The 20,581-nt window shown below is 41.5% G+C and overlaps 1 long non-coding RNA gene across 2 annotated transcripts in view; it reads left to right on the top strand.

The window, feature by feature from the left end:
- The window catches only part of LOC119795678, a 34,142-nt gene extending 14,193 nt beyond the window's left edge, over positions 1-19,949 (top strand). Inside the window, exons 2-3 of one of the 2 annotated variants that reach the window (XR_005282358.1) lie at positions 12,046-12,153; positions 19,893-19,949. This is a non-coding gene — a long non-coding RNA (uncharacterized LOC119795678). Of the gene's footprint in view, positions 1-12,045; positions 12,154-12,226; positions 12,315-19,892 lie in introns of those variants that run through there. The other variant, XR_005282357.1, reaches the window with a different exon arrangement.
- The last annotated feature ends 632 nt before the right edge of the window (positions 19,950-20,581 follow it).

Here is a 20,581-nt window from a genome sequence, read left to right as displayed (position 1 = left end):
GACACAATTCAATCAGATCATACAAAAAGATTGGTAGCAAGTTTCTAGGGGAAACCAGCTGCATCCCAGTCACTGACTTTGCATCACACACTACTTCTGAATGAGCAAGAGGTGATTGTAGATGCATTTGCTTTTATTTTGTTGTTGACTCTACAGCAATCCCTCACATGGAGCTGCATGCCGCAACAGTGGAGAGGAAAAAACTCCCTTCGTTGGCAAGAAACCTCCAGCACAACCAGGCTCTGTGTGTGGGTCCATCAGCCGAGGCCGACGGGGGGTTCAAGGAGATAGAAGCAGATGTACAAAAACAAACAGCACTTGTTCATAAATACATTCTATTTTAGAAAACGTAACGGTAAACTAGCTCCACAGGAAGCTCTGTCTAGGAAAGAATCAATTTGGCAGATGAGTTTTGAGCCAGTTATGTCAAAAACCTGATATCGACAGGTTTTTTTCCACACACTAGCCCCAGCCCAGCCCCCTTCTATTGCAACCTCCCTTATCTTTAGCAGCTCCCTACTTTGATCCTTGACCCGTCCCAGTTTGCATTTGGGTGGATGATGACATCATCTACATTATGCAATGAGCTCTGACCAAACTGGAGGAGGCAGGGAACAGAGGATCACATGCTTTAATTTTTTCAGTGCTTTAAATTAACATGCAACCAGGATAGCATGATAGCAGGATGGTCATGATAGCAAGGACTATTCACAGAATAGACTTCTGGATAGTGGACTCCTGAAAAGAGTTTTTTCTTTTTAACACCGTGGTGGCACATAATCAGGTCCCTTCTGTGGTGTAGATCGTGTGAGGGAGCTTGTCTACAACTTAGTTGAAGCATTTAAATGAGCTCATAGGGAAGAGGATCCACTGACCCACCCTTAATGAACATAGCAGCATTATCACAGATCCTTCCTCCCTGCTTTATAACCAACACTGCACCCAACAAAACTCAGAAAGATCTCACATCCCTGCTGGATTTGTGCATTTTTTTTTTACCCTAGTAAGTAGGTGTTTTTCATACACAATATATATACTGTTTAGACATTTTTAAAATCAGATTACTCAGTAGCACCTATTTAAAAAATATATTTTTACCGTTGTGTTTACCTCTTTATTTCCATTTGCCTGCTGAATTTCTCCACTAAGGGAAAATAAAGGATAGTTCTATTCTATTTGAAAAATAAAATAGACATATAGTCAATTTTAGTCAATTAACATTTCTGAACAGATAGCAGGACAGGTTGGAAACTCTCCTCTCTGACCCGTTTTGATCAAAAGTGTTCAGTGGCCTTCTTCCAGTTCCAGTTTTAAATTTTATCTGAAAATTTATCTATTATCTTAAAAAACAGAAAGTAAAGACTTTGGTAATATAGGAGACTTAATCCTGCAGAGATCCAGACCAGAAAGATAGAAGCTGCAAAATGTCAAGGAAAAAAAAACTACACACAATTAGTTAACTTCTTTAATTGTTGCTTTAAGGAGAGAAAAAATATATAACTGTGTTTCAACAATTAAAATATTCTTAATAATTACCTACAATAAAGGGATTGGAATAGTACTTTATACAACAGAAAAACCAAAAATAAATGATTGTGATGATAATTTCTGTTAAGAAACACTAATTCCATAACTAAATATTTACTTAATGGCTTATTTCTCTATTTTCACTTTGTTATATACATTATTATTTACACCCCCCCACGTATATGTGTATATATATATATATATATATATATATATATATATATATAAAACTCTATGTAATAAAAACAAAAGCTTTTCTCTTTAAATCTTTAGTTAATAAATCCAGTTTCTTGAAATCTGTTTGAACTAAAAAAAATAAAATAAAATACTGAAGTGGTCTGCCAAGCTGAAGAGTATAATGTTTTCTAAACCAAAACAGTATCTCCTGATCTAAATAAATGAAAGAACAGATTCAAAACTGCATTACTAATATCTATCAAACTGGAAAAAAGTTTCCAAGATGTTTCTTAAGGTTTGGGATTTTTGCAAACTACAGTGAACAGGAGACACTTGTGATATTTTTTAAGGACATCCGGTTTACCATAGTTACTCTATGGAATCACTGACAGCTCTGTTTGGAGTTTATTGAAAATCTACACAACATCTAAAAATTGTTGGTATTGTGAGCTTCAATTAAGTTAAGTGTTCATGATTTAACAATAGAAAAGATATTGAACCACAATGGCAGCCAGGGAGAATTCCAAGGCCAGCACCACAGATGAGTGAGAATAATACAAAGATCCATCATAAATTAGAAAAACGTTTAAAATAATAGCATCAGCATTCAGAAACAGATGTTTGTACTTATCTAAGCTATTACTGACTGTTTTATAATTCTTTGAATGATCAAAAACATTTTTAAGTGACAGACAATAAAGCAAAACAGACCAAATCCATAAGAAGACCAATATTTTTTCACAGCACTACATGCTCATCCAAGAATTGACCAATTGATCATCATGTTTGTTATTGCAGCAAGATAAGACGAAGGGACAAACTAAGAGAAGAGCTATATAGGCAGCCAATATTTGCTGTCAATAAATCCAACATTCTCCTAGGAGCGAAAGGACACATACATTAACAACCGGCTGGAAAAATCTACATAAATCCATGCAGTCAATTCAACAGCATTTTCTACCTATACAGCTGAGAGTTCTCCCAGTAAACTGTGTTTAAGTTCGAAACTTAGCTTGTTTAAATAATGGAAACTTAAAGCTAAAGGATAAAAACGAAAAAAAAAAAACAAAAAAAACAAAAACAGATCTTCAACTAAATTTGAAGGAAGATACAGCTGAAAAAAATAGGATTCCACTTTAATACAATAAAGAATATATATTAAGTGCAGCATCAGATTCAGTTATATAAGAATATAGTTCTAAAGATTCTTTCATTTAAATCCAGACTCAGTATTTGACCCTCTCCACACACAATATTATATATTGAAAGAGTGCAGTTTAGGTGATGTATAGACAGGGGGCAGTGTGGCTCTACCTTCTACCACTGGAAACAGAAGCAAGATCTCATTTTTATTCATTATGTAATATGAAAAATAAAGCCAACTATTTTCTTGCCCATGTCTAACATCCATTAATGGTGTTTTTGCTCTTTATGATAACCCCCCCCCCCCCCCCCCCCCCCCTCCAAGTCCCTTAGTTTGGGATTTCATTTTGTGAAACATTTTCAATGACTTCTAATGCACAGTTGTAATTAGTAGCTACCAAAGACCAGTACTAAAAATAATATCCTATAGCTTAGTACTTCAAGATTTTTCATTAACAAATGCTAGTTTAAATTAAAGACTTATACTAATCAGGTCTATGTTTGATATAGGGTTATAGGAAGGCAGTAGTTCCTCAAAAAATAGACAACCATTTCAGCGTGCTAAAGCACATTAATTACATCCAGGCAGGCAAAAGCTCAAGCAGCTCCTTTCTTGTTGTTCAGCCTAATTGATGCCTTTTTGGCTATCAGCTGTAAGGAGCCATATTTTTTCTTTTTAAGAACATGGAGAGCGAGAGATTAAAGTAAACACCTTGTGAGGATAATGACCAACACTTTTCTGGCCCTGCAGGTCATCATGTGGGTGTGAAGTGCTGAAATGCAGAGGCTTTGTGAGAATATGACGTAAAAATACTACTTATTCGTTGGCTGGTGTTCCTTTATTTAGTAACCAAGAAGTGATTTTAAACCTGCCAGATATAATAATCATCATATTCAAACTCTTCAGCATTAACATCCAATTTTTTCTTAGTTTTTGAGCTACCCTTTGGAGTGAATTGAAGGATCTGCAAAGGAGTTGTTAACCTTGACATTTTGCAAGAGGTGGTGTTGACCGTGAACAGGTCCGTTACAGTAGAATATGGAGACACATTGGACAAACAGCCTTTAATGCATTCATTAATACTTAAGGCCAATTATGGAGAGACAATTTAAATTAAAAGGCATGTTTTTTGGTTTGTGAGCAGAAGCGAGAGTACCCGGAGAGAACCAATGCAGGCCCAGGGAGAACATAGAAACCAACTACAAAAAGACCTAAGGCTAGGTTTACTACTTAGGAACTTCTTATTGCAAGGCAACAGAGCTTAACCGCGGTAGCCCACTCCCATACAATTTAAATACTTTCTAAAAACAACAAAATGTATCAAAAAGTTTGACTTTAGTTTTTTATTTCCAGTCAGAGTCAGAATTATGCCAAGATGTAGAAAACAATGTCATCACAGGCGTGTAGCCATCAACAAAGATCATAATTCAGACTGCATACTTAATTATTATAAATTTTTATCAGAAATGGTGGAAGGTAAAATAAATCGATGAATGATTTTTTTACAAAATAAAAACATATACATTTTAAGTCACTGTCTAATTTTTCTCCCCTGCAAAAGTTAAGTTTTACATTTTTCACTCAAACATTTTAAAAGGTTTTTGTTGTAAAAAGTAGCTCTTAATAGCTTACAATTTCCTATTAAAAAAAAAGTAAATATTTATCCAGAATTATGCCTGGGCATTGTTAGTAACTACAAAACTGTGTAATTAGATAAACAAATGTATTTCTAAAGATATATACTTAGTTGTAAAATAGGCAACGAGTAGATAAAAGTCATCATCATAAACAAAGATTTAATACAACATTCATGTCCTTTATAGGTGCATGAAACCTTTTGACTGGAACTGCACAAAAATTTAAAAACAGAAAGAGTAGCATCTTGACAAATATATCTGGCCTTAAAACAAGCACGAAAAAAAGAAATAAAAAACTCCTAACATTAGATATCATAAACTACAGATTGTTTTTCATGTTCCTGTCTCTTTCTAATGGGAATGTTTTAGAGATGTAACACTAATGGTACTCAAGATAGGGTAAAAGGCAGGAGCAGAATAAAAGAGCAGCTGCCAGCTGAACAGATGATAATACAATAAAGAAGTCAAGAAACATGAAACCAGATGCTGGGTGAGGTCTTTGTAAGCAGAGGAACAGGTATTGTTAAATTCCACCTAAACAGCCATATTCCATAAATGAGAATAGGCTTTTAGATGAAGCCTGTTCATCATATTTAAATTACCTTTTGAAAAAAGAAACAAAACCTATAAGCAGAAGAGTACATTTGTTATTAAGCCCACATCTCAATATTAAAACATTTTTTTATTGGTCTGATGAAACATCTTATCTGATCTCAATTTGTGTGTTGTCATTAGATGCAAACAGAAAAACCATCACTATTAATCCAAATACATGTTTGAAACCATCAGTATTAGTTTATTAATGTTTCATTTAATTAATGAGTTGCTGAAATAAAAGAACATTTGGAAGAGATGCTAGCTCCCTGAAGGGGCTGCAGTATCCTACATAATATAGCACAGGTTGCAAAGTTGAAATATTAAAGTGATAAGTCATATCGACAATTCAAAAAATAAAAAATCTAAATTAGTTTTAGTAAACCACATAAACCACAGGTAACACAAAATAGAAAAGAGGAGCTCTAGGAAATTGGGTATGCTTAAATGTTCTACATCAAAGAAACAGCTTTTTTAATGTGACTACACATATTAGAATCATAGTTAAAGAGTTTTGTTTAAAAAAGGCAGAGTTATTTTTAAAGTTGGTATTGGAAACAGAAACAGTCAGAGTGAGATTCTCTTCTTCAACAAATCAAAGGGAAGGATTTGCAACATAAAAGCTGTGTGGTTCAGAGTTTTTAATAACTGGGATTCTTATGGAAAGCCTTTTTTTAAGTTAATCTCTAACGCAAATACGGATTTGAAATGTTTTAACTTTAACTTTGTAGAATAAGAAATGCATAATATTCATAAGGAAATGTGTACTCACACAGACCCTATTTATACTTTAAGTAAATAGTCACAATTACTTATCAGTGCAGTTTTTAGAATAACGTGTTGTTCAAACTTAAGCCCAGAAGCCAAATTGTTACTTTTTCAAGCAGCATGTGATAAAAACCCTTCTGAAAGGTTTTCATACACATTAAAATATTAATATACTCTTCAAACCCAAACTTCCATGTATTTTAGATAGATTTTATGTCATGTGGCATCAAAAAAGGGCAAAGATACATTGTATTCAATATATATATATATATATATATATATATATATATATATATATATATATATATATATATATATATATATATATATATATATATATATATATATATATATATATATATATATATATACATATATATACATATATACATATATATATACATATATATATATATATATATATATATATATATATATATATATATATATATATATATATATATATATATATATACACTATATTGCCAAAAGTATTTGCTCACCCATCCAAATTATTGGAATCAGGTGTTCCAATCACTTCCATGGCCACAGGTGTATAAATTCAAGCACCTAGGCATGCAGACTGTTTTTACAAACATTTGTGAAAGAATGGGTCGCTCTCAGGAGCTCAGTGAATTCCAGCGTGGAACTGTGATAGGATGCCACCTGTGCAACAAATCCAGTCGTGAAATTTCCTCGCTCCTAAATATTCCACAGTCAACTGTCAGCTGTATTATAAGAAAATGGAAGTGTTTGGGAACGACAGCAACTCAGCCACGAAGTGGTAGGCCACGTAAACTGACGGAGCGGGGTCAGCGGATGCTGACGCGCATAGTGCGAAGAGGTCGCCAACTTTCTGCAGAGTCAATCACTACAGACCTCCAAACTTCATGTGGCCTTCAGATTAGCTCAAGAACAGTGCGCAGAGAGCTTCATGGAATGGGTTTCCATGGTCGAGCAGCTGCATCCAAGCCATACATCACCAAGTGCAATGCAAAGCGTCGGATGCGGTGGTGTAAAGCACGCCGCCACTGGACTCTAGAGCAGTGGAGACGCGTTCTCTGGAGTGACGAATCGCGCTTCTCCATCTGGCAATCTGATGGACGGGTCTGGGTTTGGCGGTTGCCAGGAGAACGGTACTTGTCTGACTGCATTGTGCCAAGTGTAAAGTTTGGTGGAGGGGGGATTATGGTGTGAGGTTGTTTTTCAGGAGCTGGGCTTGGCCCCTTAGTTCCAGTGAAAGGAACTCTGAATGCTTCAGCATACCAAGACATTTTGGACAATTCCATGCTCCCAACTTTGTGGGAACAGTTTGGAGCTGGCCCCTTCCTCTTCCAACATGACTGTGCACCAGTGCACAAAGCAAGGTCCATAAAGACATGGATGACAGAGTCTGGTGTGGATGAACTTGACTGGCCTGCACAGAGTCCTGACCTCAACCCGATAGAACACCTTTGGGATGAATTAGAGCGGAGACTGAGAGCCAGGCCTTCTCGTCCAACATCAGTGTGCGACCTCACAAATGCGCTTCTGGAAGAATGGTCAAAAATTCCCATAAACACACTCCTAAACCTTGTGGACAGCCTTCCCAGAAGAGTTGAAGCTGTTCTAGCTGCAAAGGGTGGACCGACGTCATATTGAACCCTATGGATTAGGAACGGGATGTCACTTAAGCTCATATGTGAGTCAAGGCAGGTGAGCAAATACTTTTGGCAATATAGTGTATATATCAAAAAGATGGCCCCCAAAGACAAATGGCTTGGCGAGGACAAGAAAGATGAAGGAGAACCATCATGCAGGGTACAAGCCGCTGCACTGCGTGTACCACAGACAAATAGAAGAAGTGGCTGATATCAAAAAATCCTACCAGTGGCTGGAAAAGGCTGGACTGAAGGACAGCACAGAGGCACTAATCATGGCAGCACAAGAACAGGCACTCAGAACAGGATCAATAGAGGCCGGGGTCTACCACACCAGGCAGGACCCCCGGTGCAGACTGTGCAAAGACGCCTCTGAAACAAAAATACAGCACATAACAGAAGGGTGTAAAATGCAGGCAGGAAGTGCATACATGGAACGCCACAACCAGGTAGCTGTCATAGTGTACAGGAACATCTGCCATGAGTATGGGCTGGAAGTCCCAAGGTCAAAATGGAAGACACCTCCTAAGGTAGTTGAGAATGACCGAGCTAAGATCCTATGGGACTTGAAGATCCAGACTGACAAACTGGTGATGGCTAACCAACCAGACATCGTGTTGATCGACAAAAAGCAGTAGAAGGCAGTAGTGATAGATGTGGCAATCCCAAGCTTGAGAAATACCAAGGGCTGAAAGAGAAGCTAGATAAGATGTGGAAAGTGAGAGCAGCAGTGGTGCCAGTGCTAATTGGAGCACTGGGGGCTGTGACCCCCAAACTGGGAGAGTGGCTACAGCAGATTCCAGGTAAAACATCAGAGGTCTCTGTCCAGAAGAGCGCAGTCCTAGGAACAGCTAAGATACTGCGCAGAACCCTCAAACTCCCAGGCCTCTGGTAGAGGACCCGAGCTTGAGGATGACACATACCACCCCACGAGGGGTGAGAAAACAGTATATATATATATATATATATATATATATTTTTTTTTTTTTTTTTTTTTTTTTTCATATGTGTGTGTGTGTAGACTTCAAAATACCTTCAATAAGGTAAAAATTCTGCAGAATATTTGAATTGCTGAGGAAAAATTAGCTTAAAATTACTTTTCAGTCATATTTTATGTCTGTTAAGGATCTCATTCCAATAAAGGTCTTTGAGCAGTTAGTTTGCTGGTTTAGATGAATGATGGGACAGCGTTATGTGAGATATTCAAAGCTTGGGGTTCTTTTTTAAGGCAAACAATTATACTAGAATTCATTCCTGATCTTTATTCCAAAACATGGTAAAAAAAAAAAAACTCAACATATATATTGATTCTACCTCACAGTTATCTATCAGATACTTTGTGATGGTTTCATAAAGTCTCCTCAAAATTCATCAAATCTGGCGGTTGCAATGTAAAAATAAAGAATTTAAAGGAACATGAGATCTTTTGTAATTATCAGAAGACTGATCATCAGAGGGATGAGTCATCTGCGAGACAGCAGCATATTTTTGCTTTGAATTAGTGGAGCAGCCCAAATCCTCTGACAGCCTATGGTATCTACGTAGCAGACCAATCCACACTGAGATTTTAAAGGATAATTTTGATGTGCACTGAACTGAGAAAATGAGATACCAAAGCTAACAACACACAGAACTCAAAACGGGCTAGATGAGGAAATGCAAATTGCTCTCAGTTTCAAGTATTATCAGCAAAATTAATCTAAAACAAACAAAAAAGGGAAAAACACCTGGTCTCAGAATGACATTAAGAAAGCATTATAGCAGGAGAGCAACTGTCCTCAGTTGTAATGTAAAGATGTGGGCACGATCATATTAAAATATTCCTGGACAAAAACATGACTCAAATTTAATCAGTTTATTATCCTGGGAAGGCTTATTTTGGGAACATTATTAAAAAATATGCATTTTTGTGGCTATTTGTTTTCTTTATAACAACTGCTGGGGATGGTTTTGCAATAATGAGGACAGCAAAATAAATGTTAAACCTGGTTTTCATGTCAACTTCTGATTTTTCAGGACTTTTTCCTAACTTGGCCTGGTTGACCGTATAGTCATCTCTAACTAAAAGGAAGAAAGACAATTTTTGTTAAAAAAAAAAAAAAAAAAGAATCAATTTGAAGCTAATGGGGTTTGCTCCTCTTCTGGCTTATACACAAGCTTTAAAGTATGGAGTCTTCTGAGTGCAATCCCGTACTTGATGAACAATTCTATAGCCCATGGCTTGAAGAGCTAATTAGAATCTATTTATAATCATAGGGGAACGTATCCAAAGAGCCAGGAAAGAGTGGAGGGACAAAGAAAGAAGAAAGGATTTAAAATGGGTGGCTGCTCTAAGAGAATCTGTGCAAATGTAAGAAATTTTAACCCAGAAAGACCAGGTTTTATTTAAGACATGGCTGAACTCATTTCTCCAGGAGGAATAAGCCTGCTTTTTACACTCAAGTGCAGCTGTGTATAGTCGAGCAGGCTGTTTAGGTTATTCTAAAGGTGCAGATTTTGGAAACGTTTCATGAAATGTTTGGCTGGCTGTTATATAATGATCTCATGGGATGGCAGAAAAAGAAGAAGATTATAAGAAGTTAAAAGGAAAAAGCAACGAAGCAAGAAGAAAGAAATTCATATTCTAAGTGCCAACACTTAAATAATATCAAAATACTGCAGGGCATATGCATATTAAACAAAATAAACAAGAAAGAATGATTTTCTTTGGCTTAATTTTCCCCTTAGTAGTTTAATCATCAAAGATTTCTTTGAAAAAAAAAAGACACTTCTTAAGGATTGCAAAACACAGGCATGCTGCTGGATCTCCGTTGGCTGCAGTTTATTGTTTATGCAGTGATGAGGCTGAGAAAAAGAAACTCCACTGTGGACCACCCATTATCTGCTCATATGTAGGTATTAAAAATCTCAGCAGAATAACAAATAAACACTGAACTAGTTCTGTATATTACCATATTTCCTCACTCATGAAAACCCAACTTATTTTCCTTGAATTTAATATGACAGAATGACATAGTATCGTTAAGTACTAATGGTAGCAATATTTGAAGAAACCAAGCATGATTGTACTCTACTTGTATGAATTGGACACATTTAGTGTATATTTAAAAAAAAAAACCTCTTCCTCACCCACCGTGGGTGGTCTCCCCTTTTTTTTTTTCCTCTAGGCTCGGGTCTTCTACCAGAGGCCTGGGAGCCTAAGGGTTCTGCCCATTATCTTTGCTGTTCCTAGAACTGTGCTTTTCTGGAAAGAGATGTCTGATGTATTTCCAGAGATCTGCTGTAACCACTCCTCAAGTTTGGGGGACACTGCCCAGAGAACCCCAATGAACACAGGCACCACTGATGCCTTGACCTTCCAGGTTTTCCTCTAGTTACTCATCTTCCTTTTTCCTGATGTTGCAGATACTTGGTGTTGCTATATCAACAGCCACAGATGCTCTACCTTGCATCTTTGCACTGCACTTGGTCCACTTTTCGGTCAAAGTGCCAAAAACAGGTGGAAAAATCACTCGGAAACAGAGGTAAGGTTAGATAGTATTTTAGATATGAGACACGAGTAGTAGAAAATCACTTAAATAAAAGAGGCATAACCCATACGAGGTAACCAGCCATGGCCCCCTCTGGAGCTAAGGAACCACAGCAATTGAGGTGACAGCTTGTCACTGAACAGGAAAATGGTAAATCTGAGAAGCTTGCTGGGCAAACTGAAGGCAGGGGAGTAGCTACAGCTAGCCCAGGACAACCATAGAGGCTAGCTGTGGAGGATTGAAGCAGGAGTACAGTAGATTAGATTAGGCTGCCAGGCAGACAGTGCTAGAGCCAGGGGAGAGGGGCTGCGGTTGGTCATGAGGGAGACAGCAGTACATCGGAGAAGCCGACAAGGGATACAGGGCAGGAGGAGGTTGCAACGGGCCAAGGCTAGTCTCTATAGGCTAACTGCTGAAGGTGGACAGAGGACCGCTGGGGATCAGAGGAGCCTGATATGCAGAGAGAGCAGCAGATCAGAGATGGATGGTGGCAGTTTGTCGGTGTCTGCACTGGAGGCTGTCACTATCTTGGCACTGATGGCTGGCCTAATTGCTCACTCCATTCACCTGTCTAACTCTGCCCGGTTGTTCATTACTGCTCATCTAATGCACCTGCTGCTGCTTTTATTTATATGGCTCAGTCCCAGCCTTCGTGGCCAGATTATTGATGCTGTTGCTCTTGTTCTAGCACTGGTTCTCGGGGACCAGTTGAGAGAGGGTCTTTAGCATGTGTTTCTGATTTGCCTTTCAACCACAGAGTGTTTCTGTTCCTGTCTTGGCTCATTTGAGAGAGAGTTTTTTTAATGTTCCGTTATGTTCCTGATATCCTGATCTGTTCTGCCTCTGAACCATTTAGCCTGCCTGTTCCCATCTGAACCTTCTGCCTAAACTTTCTGTGGACTCCTGAAACCGTGAACCAGCCTGTTCCTGTTCTCATCGGTATCCCTGACCAGGCTCCAGACTCCTGGAACCCTGAGCGTCCCTAATCTGATCTGTTTCCCTGACCTTAGACTACTGCTTGTTCTCAGGGGTTGCAGCATCTGGGTCACTCTGGGCAGTGCCCGCCACATATCCTTGGCAACCCACAGGCTGGATCCTACCTCGTTCTATGGAGATGGACTGAACTGTTAAACCAGGTTAGTGACTCATATGGATAATCATCCTTCGTCGGATTATCTTGGTCACTAATCTGTGTTTTTCTTTAACCAGAGTTTCCAGTGATGGGCGGTGTCCTGCCCTAGCTGCTAATACAGTGGATCCACAGTGATCTGTATTTTTCAATAAAGGCTTTGAGTTATCCCACTGTCTGTTTTGCCTTAAATACTGGGTCCTTGTGTCCTGCTTCATGACAGTGGTAGGACGGCGAACAGTCCTTCTAGGGATAAATTAAAACTTATTTTTTAAAAACCACCTACAAACCTGATTGGTTCCCAAAATCCTGATTGGTGTATCTCTAATGTAAACAAACCTTGTAATCAATTGATAAGATAGGTGATGCAGACGTTGCGGAAGCCATTTTGAACCACAATGGCCTTCGTGTTGTTGGAAGCAGAGAAGTGGTGGGGGAGCGGTTCAGGTTACTGCAGGTTGCCATGAGATGTCACTGAAAATAACACACTGTAGATTTAATTGAATTTATCCTGATTTTGTAGAAAATATATGACATTGAAATTGTAGGAGATATCCTGGCAGGAAAACTGATTTGGGTTTATTACGACAAAACATTGCTCTCTTGTTGCATTACAAGTTATCTTTAAAAAGGGCCTGTATCCGGTGTGGGGACAAGACATTTGGAAATTAACAGAAATCTGAAAAAAAAAACATTATCAGTACTGCAGAGAGCATATTTATAGATAAGGTATGAATAGTAATGACTGAAATTGTACTGTACTTCTTTTTATATGTGATAAGAAAAATACATCTAATCAGCCATTTAAATGTGCATATTATCTATTAAATATACTGCTGACCTATTATACCTTTTTATCTGTCGCAGTGTAGAGCCGCTATGCCTCGCTCTAAGTTTTTAAGTCAAAAAAATAAAAATAACAAAAGCAGTAAGCTACCACACACATATTCCCAAGAGGCCCTATTAAAGTCAAGGTTAAATCCCACTCTGCGGTGGCTCACACTTCACACTAACACCGTCTCTCAAAGTTCCCTTATATCACGGATCCTGTGCTGCAGCTGAACTCCTCGGAGACACACAGACCATTGTATAATATTCCTGGTGGTGCTACTGTAATCCAAGGTGAGATGGTTTGCTGCGTTTGCCTGAACCCCCAGCCCCCACCTCCAACAAAATAGATGTTTTCTGATAGAAAGAGCCAATCAGTTTTGTAGAACTCCCATGTGGGAGTCCTGCATTGTCATCTTTTTTCTATAAGGTAAATTCTTCCACTGATAAAATAAAGAAAAAAACTTCAGAGATGGAAAAGGGGTTTATGGGATTGTTTTGTGATTTTGACAAAATTTAATTTGTGACATTGCCCATAAAACATATAGTCTCTTTGAAGATATACATCAGTTGTTAGAGTCCAATAATGTGTGTAATTCCTTAGACCTGATGCAGCAAAATAATGGAGATGAATTTATGGATGGCTTCCTTTGAGTATAATCCCAGCAGAACGGGGAACTGGGCCGTGACAGAGCTGAACTGATGCAGTTCTACCTGAGCTATATTGGAAAATGAATTGAATGCGATAGAGAAGATTGAGATATGCTATGTAATATCGTCAAGGTTTATAGATGGCAGGAGTTCTAAATCAGTCAAGGAAATGGAAGTATTTGGGCTTGGTAAAATATAATTTCAACATTTTCAGTGCTGTTCATAATAATGATAAAACCATGAAAAGTTCCTGAACACTTGTTCTGATACTTACATAATGCCTTCTTCTGCATATTGTCATGATGGGTTCTCAAATGGAGACCCAATAATGCAGAACAACACTGACGGACACAAGGATGAAAGTTTAACAAGTTTATTAAGCTCAACACACAGAATGTACTGCTGACTGGTTCGGGCCAGGGTTCCGGTTTCACCGGCGTCTGCGTGAGAGACAGAGCAGTTATGGACTGCTGACAGGATTTGATTTCCAAGAGAGTTCTGATAGTACCTTGAGGGTTCTTGTGGTTCTCTTTGGGAGAGTAACTGTTGGTTCTGGAGAGGTGTATATCAGCAGAGTCCGTTTGCTGCTTCAGCGTCTCACGTCTAGCTTGAACAGACCTTAGCTTTGGTTTCCCAGCTCTAGTCCAGAGCTGCTTGGAGGTTCTCAGAGAATCTTCAGGGTTTGGCTCAGAGGGTCGGCTCAGAGGGTCGGCTCGGCAGGTTAGCTCTTCCTGAGCTTTCACGGAGGAGACACGGGTTTCCTGGAAACACAGAGATAGTGGTTAGAATCCAACCTGGATTCAAAGTCATGGAGATACTCAAAGATCTAGGCTTTAGCGCTGACCAACTGGAACAACACTGCGGCGTTGAGGCAAGGTCTGAAGACAGCTTATATAGTGGATCCTCTGATGATCTAGATGAGCTGCAGCTGTGCAGGAGGCTCCCTCAGAGGATCCACGGCGGACTCTGCTGGAGAAAGATGGGATTTTCTCCAGCTCCCAACAGTACCCCCCCCTCAACGACCGCCCCTTGGCGGTGCGGAAGAGGTAGATGGGCAGGAACGCTCGTACTCCTCGATAAGTGTAGGGTCGAGGATGTACGAGCCTGGGACCCACTGACGATCCTCCGGTCCGTAGCCCTACCAGTCGACGAGGTACTGCCATCCGCGACCTCGTCGACGGGAGTCTACAATGCGGCGCACTGTGAAGGCCGGATGGCCATCGACCTCTAGGGCGGGTGGTGGGGAGTCGGACGGTGGGCACAGAGGGCTCGAAGAAACAGGCTTGATCTGGGAGACGTGGAATGTAGGGTGGATTCGGAGGGACTGAGGTAATTGGAGACGAACAGCTGAGGGGCTGATGACTCGTGAGATCTTGAAGGGTCCAATGAATCTCGGGGAGAGTTTTCGAGACATCCCCTTGAGGGGATGTCTCGAGTGGAGAGCCACACTTCCTGGCCTTCAGAATACTCTTGGCGTCGGCGAAACGTTTAACTGACTCGGATGACTGGTTGAGTGTGGCGATGGTCTCCCTTCAAATCCTCTGACAGCGACGGATGTGTTGGTTGACGGACAGCACCGATATCTCTCTCTCATCTGCAGGGAAAAGAGGTGGTTGGTATCCGAGACTGACCTGGAATGGGGACTGTCCAGTGGATGCAGAACGGAGAGAGTTGTGGGCGTATTCTATCCACGGGAGGTATTGACTCCAATCCACGGGGTTATTAGAGGTGAGACAGCGGAGGGTGGATTCCAGCTGCTGGTTCATTCGTTCTGTCTGGCCGTTTGATTGAGGGTGGTAACCTGAAGTGAGAGATGGTTTGCAACCGAGAGCAGAACAGAAAGCCTTCCATACCTGTGAGATGAATTGTGGACCTCTGTCCGAGAGGATTTCCTGGGGAATGCCATGAAGCCGGAAAACATGTTTAATAAGTAGCTGGGCTGTCTGGAAGGCCGTGGGAAGTTTCCTGAGGGGGTACTAGATGGCAGGACTTCGAGAAACGATCAACAATGGTTGACAAAATCAATGGCTATGTGGGACCAAGGACGCGAGGGAACAGGAAGTGGTTAAAGCAGGCCTGAAGGTGGTTGGTGTGAGGCTTTGTTGCGGGCACATGTAGGGCAAGCCAACACATACTCCTTTACGTCTTTGTGGAGTGTGGGCCACCAGAAGCGCCTGGAGATGAGAGCAACTGTCCTACTCACTCCTGGATGAGCGGTGAATTTGGCGGCATGCATCCACTGGATCAGACGGGACCTGACAGAAGATGGGACATATGTACGATTAGGCGGACCGGTACCTGGATCTGGTTCTGTGGCTAGGGCAGAGTTGATTAGGTCCGTTATCTCCCAATTGACCACTCCAATGGTACATGAAGCTGGAAGGACAGGTTCAGGTGTCTCTGAATGATCGACGGAGTAGAGACGAGAGAGAGAATCGGGCTTCACGTTCTTGGATCCGGGTCTGTAGGAAATGATAAGGTTGAAACGTGAGAAGAAGATTGACCACCTGGATTGGCGAGGATTTGCCTGCTTTGTTGACTGGATGTAAGCCAGGTTCTTGTGGTCTGTCCACACAAGAACCGGATGCTCAGCTCCCTCCAGCCAATGTCTCCATTCTTCCAACGCCAACTTAATAGCCAGGAGCTCTCGGTCACCCACGTCATAGTTCTGTTCAGCGGAAGAGAGTCTACGAGAGAAGAAAGCACATGGGTGTATTTTCTGATCAGAGTCGAGCCTCTGGGAGAGAACCGCTCCAACCCCAGAATCTGAAGCATCCACCTCTAGGATGAACTGTTTTGTTGGATCAGGTTGAATTAGAACGGGAGCTCTGGAAAACAAGGATTTGAGTTTCTCAAAAGCAGCTTGAGCCTCGGGAGTCCACTGAAAAGTTCGTTTAATGGAAGTCAGAGAGGTTAATGGAAGGGCGGTTTGACTGTAGTTTCTTATGAATCGACGATAGAAGTTAGCGAACCCTAAAAACCTCTGTAGCTGTTTTCGGTTTTCAGGAACTGGCCAGTCTAAAACTGCTTTGATCTTGTCTTCTGAAGGTTTTACCTGGCCGCCCTCGAGCACAAACCCCAAAAAGGTGACTGAAGGTTGATGGAATTCGCACTTCTCGGCTTTCACGAACAGCTTATTTTCCAGTAGTCTCTGTAAGACAAGACGGACATGTCTCTTGTGTTCATGGAGGTCCTTGGAATAAATGAGAATGTCATCAATGTACACAAAAACAAACACGTTGAGGAAATCTCTGAGAACATCATTAACCAAAGCCTGAAAGCAGGCAGGAGCGTTTGTTAAACCGAAGGGCATCACCAGGTATTCGAATTGACCCAAGGGTGTCTTAAAGGCAGTTTTCCATTCATCGCCCTCTCGTATCCTAAGGAGATGATAGGCGTTTCTTAAGTCCAGCTTGGAAAACACTGTTGCACCCTGTACAGGTTCAAAAGCAGAGGCGAGAAGAGGCAGTGGGTATTTATTTTTAATTGTGATCTGATTCAAACCTCGATAATCAATACAAGGTCTCAGGGAACCATCCTTCTTGCCCACGAAGAAGAAACCGGCGCCCAATGGAGAGGATGAAGGGCGAATTATTCCAGCAGCTAATGATTCGTTGATGTATCTTTCCATTGTTTCTCTTTCGGGCTTGGAAATGTTATACAATCTGCTGCTAGGAAGAGGTGCACCAGGTAAAAGTTCAATGGCGCAATCGTATGGTCTGTGTGGGGGTAGGGACGTCGCACTGACCTTACTGAAGACAGGGGCTAAGTCATGGTACTCAGAGGGAACTGAAGAAAGGTCAGGAGAGTCCATCTCCCCCCCACCACTAGGAGGCCCCACCATAGGGGCAGCAGAACGAAGGCAGGTTTCGTGGCACGTAGTGGACCATGATTCCAGAAGACGTTTAGTCCAATTAATGTGAGGGTTATGCTTCTCCAACCACTCGAACCCGAGGACCAGCGGGGAACATGCAGAGGGAAAAACAAAGAAAGTTATTGTCTCTCGGTGGTTACCTGATAGAAGTAGCTCGAGGGGCTGGGTTTGGTGGGTAACACGGTGGAGTCTTTTTCCGTCTATGGCGGACACACTGAGAGGCTGAGAGAGAGGAACGGTTTTAATCTGGAGTTGCTGGACGAGGTTAGAGTCAATTAGGTTACGCTCACAGCCTGAGTCGATGAAAGCGGAGAAAGAGAGACTTTGGTTATCACAGAAGAGCGTGGCAGGCAGCAACAAACGAGGAGATTTTATTGTATTTATTTGGCCCGCCAGACTCCTCAGATCCTCTGGCGGGCCCCGGCTTTTGATTTTGCCGGGCAGGAGGCGATGATATGTCCACTCTCGCCACAGTAGATACATAGTTTACTTAGGAAACGCCTCTGTCTCTCCTCAGGAGTGAGCCTAGTGTGTCCCACCTGCATTGGTTCAAAATCCCTTTCCCCCGAATGAGAGGCTTGAACAGGCAATGGTAGAGACTGGGACTTAGACCTCTGAGTGGGCATCTGCTCTGTAGAGGGAGAACACACAGTCACGTTAAGAGAGGCAGGAGAGAAATTACTCTGCTTCTTAGAACTGTTTCAGGCTCGAATCCTATTATCAAGTCTAATGGAGAGGCGAATTAAATCCTCGAGGGAAGCAGGTTCGTCGAGGGTTGCTAGTTCATCTTTAATCTGTTCATTTAAGGCCATGAAGAAGGCTCCCTTCAAGGCGCTTTGGTTCCAACCGGAAGCTGCCGCCTTAACCCGGAAGTTTATTGAAAAATCTGCCACCGATGAATTTCCTTGTTTAAGGCTGAAAAGAGCTCTGGAATCAATAGTTTGGTCAGTTTCCTGGTTGAAAACCTGGGTAAATTCAGCAATGAAGTCAGAAAAACGGCAATTTAAACTGTCGTCAGTGGCAAATCTTGCCTGAGCCCATTCCAAGGCTCTTCCTGTTAACTGAGAAAGAATGAACGTTATCTTCTTGTGATCTGTGGAAAAACTACCAGGAGAGTTCTGAAAAATTTAACCGACACTGGAATAAAAATCCTTTGCAATCTTTCATGTTACCGGAGAATTTCTCTGGAAGACTAGGGCGGAACTCTGATGACGTCACAGGTTGTGAACTTGGGGGAGGGACTGGAACCGGAAATGGTTGCTGAACAGATGCCGCATTAGCGCTATTCAGGAAGTTAGCACAACTCTGAAGCATTTGGTTATGAGTTCCAACTAGATGGTATAACTCACGGAGCGTTTGGGTTTGTCCTTGTAGTTGAGCATCCTGTTCCTCCAAACGACGGGTGAGGTGATCTGCTGGGCCTTGAGTTTGGCCGCAGTGTTCTGTCATGATGGGTTCTCAAATGGAGACCCAATAATGCAGAACACCACTGACGGACACAAGGATGAAAGTTTAACAAGTTTATTAAGCTCAACACACAGAATGTACTGCTGACTGGTTCGGGCCTGGGTTCCGGTTTCACCGGAGTCTGCGTGAGAGACAGAGCAGTTATGGACTGCTGACAGGATTTGATTTCCAAGAGAGTTCTGATAGTACCTTGAGGGTTCTTGTGGTTCTCTTTGGGAGAGTAACTGTTGGTTCTGGAGAGGTGTATATCAGCAGAGTCCGTTTGCTGCTTCAGCGTCTCACGTCTAGCTTGAACAGACCTTAGCTTTGGTTTCCCAGCTCTAGTCCAGAGCTGCTTGGAGGTTCTCAGAGAATCTTCAGGGTTTGGCTCAGAGGGTCGGCTCGGCAGGTTAGCTCTTCCTGAGCTTTCACGGAGGAGACACGGGTTTCCTGGAAACACAGAGATAGTGGTTAGAATCCAACCTGGATTCAAAGTCATGGAGATACTCAAAGATCTAGGCTTTAGCGCTGACCAACTGGAACAACACTGCGGCGTTGAGGCAAGGTCTGAAGACAGCTTATATAGTGGATCCTCTGATGATCTAGATGAGCTGCAGCTGTGCAGGAGGCTCCCTCAGAGGATCCACGGTGGACTCTGCTGGAGAAAGATGGGATTTTCTCCAGCTCCCAACACATATTTAAACAGTAGATCTAAATGTTGCTAAAATATTGCCAAGATGTACATCTTTAAAAACATTTGAACTTCTCAAATGGTATAAATTTAATATAATATGAAGCTTAGGCGGAAGTTAAACTGAAGAAACTAATTACTTTACTTCATCACCTGCGACACAGCCAATCAGCTTTGAACCACAGCTCCACAGAAGCCAATCGGCATCCAAAGTTCATCTTAAAAGGCCTACGCACTTGTCTGCTCCTGTGCGCAGGCGGCGGATGCACTGTGTGACTTCATTCAGATGACACCGTTTCAACCCACCCCCAGCCCCTCCTCCATCGTAGCTAAGCTTCATCAGAGTGTCATTCCTCCCGGACTCTTACTGCGTTCCCTGTCTCATCTTAACCAGTCCGGCAGAAGACCCCCATGTTCAGCCTGGTTCTGCCAGAGGTTTCTTCCCAACGGGAAGTCTTTCGTCTCCACTGTCGCTTTATGCTTGCTCATCATGGACAGGTTCTCTCAAACTGTGTTATCCAACTGGACTTCCATCTTCCAGGTCCCTGAGTGAAGCTCTAGTATCAGCTCACGCAGTTCACTGGATCTCCCCATAAAGCCCAGCATACCGTCTCGCTAACCAGCAGTCTACAGACTGACCAACTTCATCTATCTCCAATCCACCACCAGTTTCAGGCCTTGGGGCCAAACAGCCCTATTCTTTACTACTGTTCATGCATATCTATCAAAATTAAGCGCTATGTTTCCTGCCGAGGTCTGAGCACCAAAGACAAAGTAACCGTATCAATAAATTTCTCCTAATTGTATTTTCTCTTCATGTGAGTTTTTCAGATTGAATTTACTGTTGTCCCTTGGACAGCCACTGGCAACCCAAGGGCTTTCACAAAATATTACAACCATAAAGTGTAAGTATGGATTTAGATAAAGTTGAATTGTCACCTGGCA

The sequence above is a fragment of the Cyprinodon tularosa genome, unplaced genomic scaffold (genome assembly GCF_016077235.1).
Source record: "Cyprinodon tularosa strain WSP-4 unplaced genomic scaffold, ASM1607723v1 ctg52, whole genome shotgun sequence".
NCBI classification, from domain to species: Eukaryota; Metazoa; Chordata; class Actinopteri; order Cyprinodontiformes; family Cyprinodontidae; genus Cyprinodon; species Cyprinodon tularosa.
This window is presented reverse-complemented; position numbering and strand designations above follow the sequence as displayed.